This window comes from Sinocyclocheilus rhinocerous, unplaced genomic scaffold (assembly GCF_001515625.1).
Source record: "Sinocyclocheilus rhinocerous isolate Xijiao unplaced genomic scaffold, SAMN03320098_v1.1 scaffold1084, whole genome shotgun sequence".
NCBI classification, from domain to species: domain Eukaryota; kingdom Metazoa; phylum Chordata; class Actinopteri; order Cypriniformes; family Cyprinidae; genus Sinocyclocheilus; species Sinocyclocheilus rhinocerous.
The window spans coordinates 1,141,850-1,150,894 of record NW_015656001.1 but is presented as its reverse complement, the minus strand read 5'-3'; the positions used below and the strand labels follow the sequence as shown (position 1 = coordinate 1,150,894).

Below are 9,045 nucleotides of genomic sequence, written 5' to 3'. Positions count from 1 at the left end.
AACTGTTTACTTAAATATTAAATTAAGAAATGACATTAAAATTCAAAGTAATCACTTTGGTAATCTAAAATACTTTTCGGATGTAACTGTAATTTGATTACCACCTGTTTCAAATGTAATTATAACGAAATACAGTTACTCATATTTTGTATTTTAAATACGTAACGCCGTTACATGTATTTCGTTACTCCCCAGCCCTGCGTATAAACAAGTAAATAAGCAAAGTACAAGGATTCCAGAGCGAGAGCTCTCATTTAGCCGAATGTTTTTCAGATGATTATGACTCTCTCTGCGCTGAAACAGACTTTATCCCCCTCAAAGTGAACACGAGGCAGACGTGGGATTTTTCGTTTCCCAGCTCTCATCTTCTAATCACTGCACTGCACTGTGGGGCTGATCCTCTTTACCAGCGCCTTCATTTGTGCACTTTATCAGCAAATCATTAAAGTTTTGATAAGCTGTTAAAGAAGATTACGCAGTTCTTTTAAAATTGTCTAATCTTTTTGCCAGGAGACTGAATATGGGAAACAAAAAGACTAATAACAGGATTTCTGGAGTGTTTTGTTAAGTCTATAATTTTGTCTCTGCCTTCATATTTATTAGCGAAAGGGAACGACTCCACTGCGAGGTCACCGATTCATCTTTGCAGGACTGTATTTTATCAAACGCATAGTTACGGTTTTGGATGCTGATTGGTCTGATTGGATATTTAAATGTAAATGCATGCTCATTTTATTCTGTCATTACATTTATATTACTTTTGCCATCTTCTAATGCTCACTCAAAGTTAATATTTACATATTAAATATTTAGCAAATTTCAAAATGAATAATCAGTTTCCGTTTTGTTAATATTATTTTTAATATTAACATCAGCACTACAATTTTGATGATGCCTAAATTCACTAGTAACATTTAAGATGAATTTATTTATTTAAGAAAATAGAATTTTAATTTCAGCCATTTATTATTCAGACAATTATTGTCATATTCGGCCATTCATTCATTCATTATATGCACTTTTTGTAAGTTTGCCAAACATACTAATGGATAAAATAAATAAATATGCACATTAAAACAATGAATAAAAATTAGACTCTGAGGAAGAAAATAATGCACATTTTCCCTGTTGTCTTGACATACTTGTTTAGGATACAGCAGAGATTTATTGACATTTTATTGCGAATAGTTGCATCAGCGTTCTCTCAAGGCCTTGAACGTTCACAGTCCAGTCCCTGTATACAACATCACCCTCACTGCGCTAAAACACTTTCTATGAACAGACACACATGGCGAAGATGGGAATTGTGTGTTTGCTCCAGTAATAAATGCATCCCACAATCCTGCACAGTTTAATCTGTTATATTCAGGCCTGTTGGGTGTGTGTGATTCCCTGCGGGCGGCTCTAAGCGACCAATGGAGGACACACTGAAAATAGCGCAGCAAGAATAATCAGGAAAACGAGGAACAACAAACCTGTAAACAAACACTTGTCTTATTATCTTCCATCTTTTTAGCCTCGTCTTCCCTTTCTGTATTTCTTGGTTTTGGATCAAATGAAATATGTGTATTGCCGTACCTGAATATAGATGCTTCGGATTGTCCTGTGTAAGAAGAGTTTTTCCTCTTCAGTGTATTATTGTGGAATCATCTACTTTACATAAACCCGCCTCTAAACAGCATGAAAAAACAAAGTGAACTGTGATTGGTTGATTTACATGTCAGTCAGATGTTCTTGGCCAGGTATATGGTGAGAGTTGAAAGTCTGGCTCTTCGTGACTAAGCTTTGAATTGTCACAAATCTGACACTTATTTTGTCTTAAAGACAATTTATTATTTATGTAACCTAGTTGTGTTGTTTTTCTAAGACGTTAATGTGCCTGTCGGACACTGAAATGCCACTCAAAATCAAATTTATTCTTTTGAAATTTGGGCAGCAGACAGTTGAGCTCTTGTGCGTTTGGACAGCAGATATTCTGCTCTAGTGTGTCTGATTATTTAAAGGTCACCTAAATTTTTCCTCTAAGCCTCTTAGAAGCAGGAACAGTCAGATAGAGCATGTCAGAGGAGTCGAGGGGGAAATTTGGCCATTGTGCATGTGGAAATTGACCAGTGTAACGAGAGCGTTTGCCATGAGCTCATAGACCGCAGGACTGGACTAATTCACTGTCTTTGTGCAGCTCATATTCTGTAATTCCTCTCCATCTGAGTCTTATTATCTTCCATCTTTTTAGCCTCGTCTTCCCTTTCTGTATTTCTTGGTTTTGGATCAAATGAAATATGTGTATTGCCGTTTCTGAATATAGATGCTTCGGATTGTCCTGTGTAAGAAGAGTTTTTCCTCTTCAGTGTATTATTGTGGAATCATCTACTTTACATAAACCCGCCTCTAAACAGCATGAAAAAACAAAGTGAACTGTGATTGGTTGATTTACATGTCAGTCAGATGTTCTTGGCCAGGTATATGGTGAGAGTTGAAAGTCTGGCTCTTCGTGACTAAGCTTTGAATTGTCACAAATCTGACACTTATTTTGTCTTAAAGACAATTTATTATTTATGTAACCTAGTTGTGTTGTTTTTCTAAGACGTTAATGTGCCTGTCGGACACTGAAATGCCACTCAAAATCAAATTTATTCTTTTGAAATTTGGGCAGCAGACAGTTGAGCTCTTGTGCGTTTGGACAGCAGATATTCTGCTCTAGTGTGTCTGATTATTTAAAGGTCACCTAAATTTTTCCTCTAAGCCTCTTAGAAGCAGGAACAGTCAGATAGAGCATGTCAGAGGAGTCGAGGGGGAAATTTGGCCATTGTGCATGTGGAAATTGACCAGTGTAACGAGAGCGTTTGCCATGAGCTCATAGACCGCAGGACTGGACTAATTCACTGTCTTTGTGCAGCTCATATTCTGTAATTCCTCTCCATCTGATTCTCCTCCACACATCTCTATTGTGCGTTTGCTGTGACAGAGTCAAAGCAGAGACATGTTACCTTGACCTCCTGCCTTTTCTTTTCATAATCTTCTGTCTCTCATCTTCTACCTGTGTATATAGGCACTAAGGATGTGAATCATAAAGAACTGAGTGATTCTGATTCAGATCCTTATTCCACTTAACAAATCCTGTTCTTCAGTGATTCCATTAATTCTTTAATGATTCAAATGATTCTTTTAATACACTGAAGAAGGACACCCTCCAAATAATTAGTCCTAATTATATATTAGGTTAATACACTATAGGCAAAACCATAGTAGTTTTTTTGTTTTTTCCATGCACTGGTCAATTTTATTAGATTTTTTTCCAGCTATTTTGTTTCCATAACATCCCATTATAATATATATCTTCATATATTGTATCTCCTGCACTCAGTCAGAAATCTCAAATATGTCCACAATATGCAATCAGAATTTTGAACCTGACTTTATCTAGTGTTTAGATTTCTGTTCTGGAAGTGTATGCAAATGTGTACATATTTAATTAGATAATGCCCAATTTGCATATTTAAACAACATTTCAGAAAATGTCTAATAGTCCTGTGAATCATCAATCAACTATGGACATATGGTGATATGTATTAGTGAAATTTTTCACCCTATTCACCTGTGGTGTCTTACCTTAAAAATACTAAACAAAAGTCATTAAACTGCGTTTGGAACTAATTGGTGAGTCTTTTTGACTGGCTCGTTAAAAAAAAGACCAGCTCATAAGAGTCATTTTTCATCCATTTCAGCCTATATCAGAATGATGTGTGTTTGTCATTGCATATAATGAGTCTTTTATTTTAGTTTTTTTATTAATTATTGGCGCCAAGTTTTACCTCGTAACATTCAGTTGAAACTCAGTTAAATATGACTTATTTTGCAGTGGTGCTGTAGATTCAATATCAATGCAGAAAACGCTAAGAAACACTATCAGAACCAAATGTCATGCAAATGATTTTATTGCCATATTTTTTTGGAACTGGTTCTGAATACAAACCCATTCTCGATTCCCAACCCTAATAGGCACCGAAGTGTTTCATCACTGTACAAACCGAACCTTCAAACGTATATTTATCTCCATTTGTGTGCACGTCTTTGTGTAAGCGCAGTGCTGGGTGAGGGGTTTCACGCTGACAATAAAGCGCTAGAAGACGGACACATGCCAACTGAGTTTGGAACGACACAAAAGACAAACGCTGTTGTGTTTTAAACTGTTAAGGCCATTAAATTGTTTTCATTTCATCTTCCCCTTTGAAAGGCACGGAGGCAAAGCACACGGAGGTGCCAGGGTTATTATCTCTTATCTTTGAACAGCGGAAAATACTGCGACACTAATAACCAAACAACTGCACACAATGTAAAATTTCATTATCAGGGTGTTAAAACTGGGTTGTACCCTGAAGGGGTCCCCACCACAGCTCTGAGCGCCAGCGTAATTATGTTTAATTAAAATACAACAGAGATCAACAGAATCATTTTCATTAGGAAATTATTAATGATTCTACCGTAACAATAATTGATTGCAGTGAGACGGGCTGCAAGAACAGATGGTCAGAGAGAGAGAGAGAGAGAGAGATGGGAGAGTTGCATAATTTTAAGTTGAGAGCACACACACATTTATTGGACATAAAGTGTACTAAAACAAGACCGTGTCATTGAACTGAGACCAGAGGCTAACAAAAGGAATCATGTTGAACACTGCCACATTATATTTGATGAACTTTAAAATTTTATGACTAGTAATGGGAGGATTGAGAGTTAAAATAACCTCAACTAGCTCTAGTCTTTTACCGTGTTCATGTACCAATTGAATTTAACCGTACTTAATGAACTATCACTTACAAAAAGGTACCATGGTACTACCATGTTTTTTGGACATGGTACCATGCAAGTATCGTGGTATTCTCAGAAATACTGTGTACTGTACATACCATGGCACATGAATTTCAGTATTTGAAACTATCTGAAATGCTAGATGCGTGGGTGTGTGTGTGTTTGTGTGTTTCAATGTACCATAGTATTACCACTGATGCTGTGATAGTAAATGTCCAAAAAACATGATATTGCTATGGTACTTGTCCAAAAAATGTGGCATTACCATGGTGCATGTTAATGAGGCAAAACTAAAAAAATATATATATATGTACAGTATATACAGTGGGTACGGAAAGTATTCAGACCCCCTTAAATTTTTCACTCTTTGTTATATTGCAGCCATTTGCTAAAATCATTTAAGTTAATTTTTTTTCCTCATTAATGTACACACAGCACCCCATATTGACAGAAAAACACAGAATTGTTGACATTTTTGCAGATTTATTAAAAAAAAAAAACTGAAATATCACATGCTCAGTATTTAGAGTAGAAGCACCCTTTTGATCTAATACAGCCATGAATCTTTTTGGGAAAAAAAATTAACTTAAATGATTTTAGCAAATGGCTGCAATATAACAAAGAGTGAAAAATTTAAGGGGGTCTGAATACTTTCCGTACCCACTGTATATATATGTATATATATATACTGTTTATATACTGTATATATATATATTATATATAAAATTATATATATATATATATATATATATACACTCTATAAAAAAAATATATTGTTACTATTGTGCAAATTTAAAAAAAAACTGTATTTTCATGGTACTGTAACTGTACATATTCAGAAAGCATGGAACTAATATGGCATTACAATGGTGCATGTTCAAAAAAAAACATGGTATTATTATGGTACATACTAAAAAAACATAATATCATGGTAAATTTAAAAAAGCATGTTACATTAATATTTCAGTACCATGGTGTATTTTAGAGTACCATAGTATTACCATCAATGCTTTAATTTTTTTGTAAGGATGATAAATCCCAAAAAAATATGATGTTGCTATTGCACAATTCAACAAATATAGTATTACCGTGGTGCATTTTCAAATTAAATATGGTATTATAATGGTATTATGATACTTATAAAAAAAACATGAAACTATGGTGATTAAAAATGACGTGGTATTATTATGGTGCCTGTTCAAAACAGCATGCTATTACCATGGTAGGTGCATATTCAAAAAACATGGTAATACTATGGTACACGTCCAAAAAACGTCTCGGTTACGTATAGTAACCCTCGTTCCCTGAAGGAGGGAACGGAGACGTCACGTCGGTGACCGACGAATTGGGATATCGCTTCGATGGACCAATCTACTTCGAGTGTAAACTAAACGAGCCAATGCACATTGGCATGCAATTATTGCATCCAGCTGCCGCTGATCACAGCGTGAGTATAATAAGGCAGCAGGTGCAATGCATACCAGGTTTTCGCTGAGGAGCCGAGCCGGCGACCCGGCGCGGCTCCGAAACGTCTCCAAATCAGCTGGACCGTCTGGGGATGGAGTCGCCATTCTCCCGGGAGCATTGCTTGAGACAGCTCGTCGGTTGTACGGTTGAGCAGGCCCGGAATGTGAACAGCACGAAGTGACCTCAGAACCTTCCGACTCCAAAGGAGGAGGTGGCGGGCGAGTTGCGACATGCGACGGGAGCGCAGACCACCTTGTCGGTTGATGTACGCAACGGTCGCTGTGTTGTCCGTTCGGACCAGTACGTGCTTGCCTCGTAAGCGCCCTTTGAGACGGTTCAAGGCCAGGCGCACTGCTAACAACTCTAGGCAATTGATGTGCCAATGCAGTACGTGGCACCCCACCCGGTGGTGGAGGCATCCGTGTAGACCACAGCATGCCTGGAGATCTGCTCTAGGGGCACCCCTGCCCGGAGGAATGCAAGATCTGAACACGGGGTGAAGGTTTGGCGACAGGCCGATGTGACTTGGACCCGGTGAGTGCCGCGCTTCCACGCTCACCTCGGGACTCGGCCATAAAGCCAGTGCTGGAGCGGTCTCATATGTAACAGGCCAAGCGGTGTAAGTGCTGCTGCGGCTGCCATATGCCCCAGGAGCCTCTGAAAAAGTATCAGTGGGACCGCTGTCCTGCCCTTGAACGTATTCAAGCAGGCTAGCACCGACCGCGCACGTTCCTATGTGAGGCGCGCTGTCTGTTCGACCGAATCCAACTCCATACCGAGAAAAGAGATCCTCTGCGTCGGGGAGAGTTTGCTCTTTTCCCAGTTGACCCGAAGGCCCAACAGGCTGAGGTGCCGAAGCGCCAGGTCCCTGTGCTCGCACAACTGATCCTGAGACTGTGCTAGTATAAGCCAATAATCTAGATAGTTGAGAACGCGAACACCCTGCTCTCTGAGGGGAACAAGAGCTGCCTCCGCGACCTTCGTAAAGACACGGGGAGACAGGGACAGCCCGAAGGGCAGGACCTTGTACTGATATACCCGTCCTTCGAACGCAAACCGCAGAAATGGTCTGTGGCGTGGAAGGATCGACACATGAAAGTACGCGTCCTTCAGGTCGATCGCTGCAAACCAATCTCGGGGACGGACGCACCCGAAGATGCGTTTCTGCGTCAACATCTTGAACGGTAGCCGATGAAGGGCCCGGTTCAAAACTCACAGGTCCAAGATTGGCCGTAACCCACCGCCTTTCTTGGGTACAATGAAGTAAGGGCTGTAAAACCCCGACCTCATATCGGCTGGAGGGACCGGCTCTATCGCATCCTTCGCCAGTAGGACTGCGATCTCTGCCCGTAGAACAGGGGCATCGGCCGCCTTCACTGTAGTGAAGCGGATACCGCTGAACTTGGGCGGGCGCCAGGCGAACTGAATCGCATAGCCGAGGCTGATGGTTCGCAGAAGCCAGCGAGACGGGCTGGGTAGCGCTGACCAAGCGCCCAGAAACCGTACAAGCGGGACCAGCGGGACCACAGCCGTACCCGCAGTGGGGCAGCGAGGTGGAACACAGGGACCCAAATCGGGCGGCTTGTGAGCAGGCCGGAGAGGGGTGTGAGTGTGGGGTGCAAGGCTCACCTGGTTCCACGGGTTGGCAGAGGGTGCGTGAGTAGGGCCTTTGTTGACGCTCTCGAACCGCCCGCTGCTGCCATCTGGCGAAGGAGGAGGATGAGTGAGGCCCGGCGTTAGTCCGTCCGCAACTCTCCGTGCCCTCCTGGGACCCAGAGATAAAGGAAACTGCTCTTTTGTCGAGAATTTGGGTACCGTCGGCCGTGAGGCCAACGGCGGGAAAAAATGAAACAAAAGATTCTCCGCCCGGCCCTCCTCCGGGGGAGGGAGTGGTGCGTTCACAATCTCCCTGAGAGCAGATCCTTCCATCCCTGGGTCGCCTGTCTCAGGGCCGCTTGCTTCTCTGCTTGCCGGCAGGTTTGCCGGGGGCCTGGACAGGCGGGGCGGCCCGCCCACACCCGGCTCCACGACGCCGCTTTGCTGAAGGCTGCTGCGGATGTGGCGCGGGAGCGGGGGTGGACGCGGGGGCCCGCCCTCGGCGACGAACAGGCTGGGGCGCTGCAGCCGGCGGACGGATGGAGGCAGCAGCTGCCCGCCGGGGCAGGATGTGTCGGATCGCCTCAGTCTGCTTCTGGGCAGCCGAGAACTGCTGGGCAAAGCTCTCGACTGCGTCGCCGAAGAGACGCCAGTCTGCGACGACGAAGAGTTCCCCTGGGACACAGGGGAATTGAGGAACCGAACCTTGTCGGTGTCCCTCATGTCTGCCAGACACAGCCAGAGATGGCGCTCCTGGACCACAAGCGTGGACATCGCACGACCCAGAGAACTCGCGGTGACCTTCGTCGCTCGGAGCGCGAGGTCAGTGGCGGTTCGGAGCTCTTTCAGAACTTCCGGATCGTGCAGGTCCTTCAGTGCCTTAGCCTGGTGCACCTGCAGTAACGCCATAGCGTGTAAGGCAGAAGCAGCTTCCCCGCAAGCCGTATAGGCACTAGGTTAGACCAGATGAATGCCTACAGGCCCGGGAAGGAAGTACCGGGTCTCCCCGCCAGGAGGAGGCGACTTAGGACACAATTGCATCGCTACCGCCCGCTCCACCGGGGGGATCGCCGAATACCCCTTCGCTGCACCGCCGTCGAGGGTGGTGAGGGAGGAGGAGCCCACCGGCCGGTTTCTGGCAGTAAAAGGTGCCGTCCACGACCTGGTGAGCTC

The 9,045-nt window shown here is 43.2% G+C and overlaps 1 protein-coding gene across 1 annotated transcript in view; it reads left to right on the top strand.

The window, feature by feature from the left end:
• The window catches only part of LOC107719156 (zinc finger protein ZFPM2-like), a gene marked incomplete at its 5' end in the record, with an annotated part of 118,792 nt that overhangs the window by 62,958 nt on the left and 46,789 nt on the right, over positions 1–9,045 (top strand). The window lies entirely within an intron of this gene.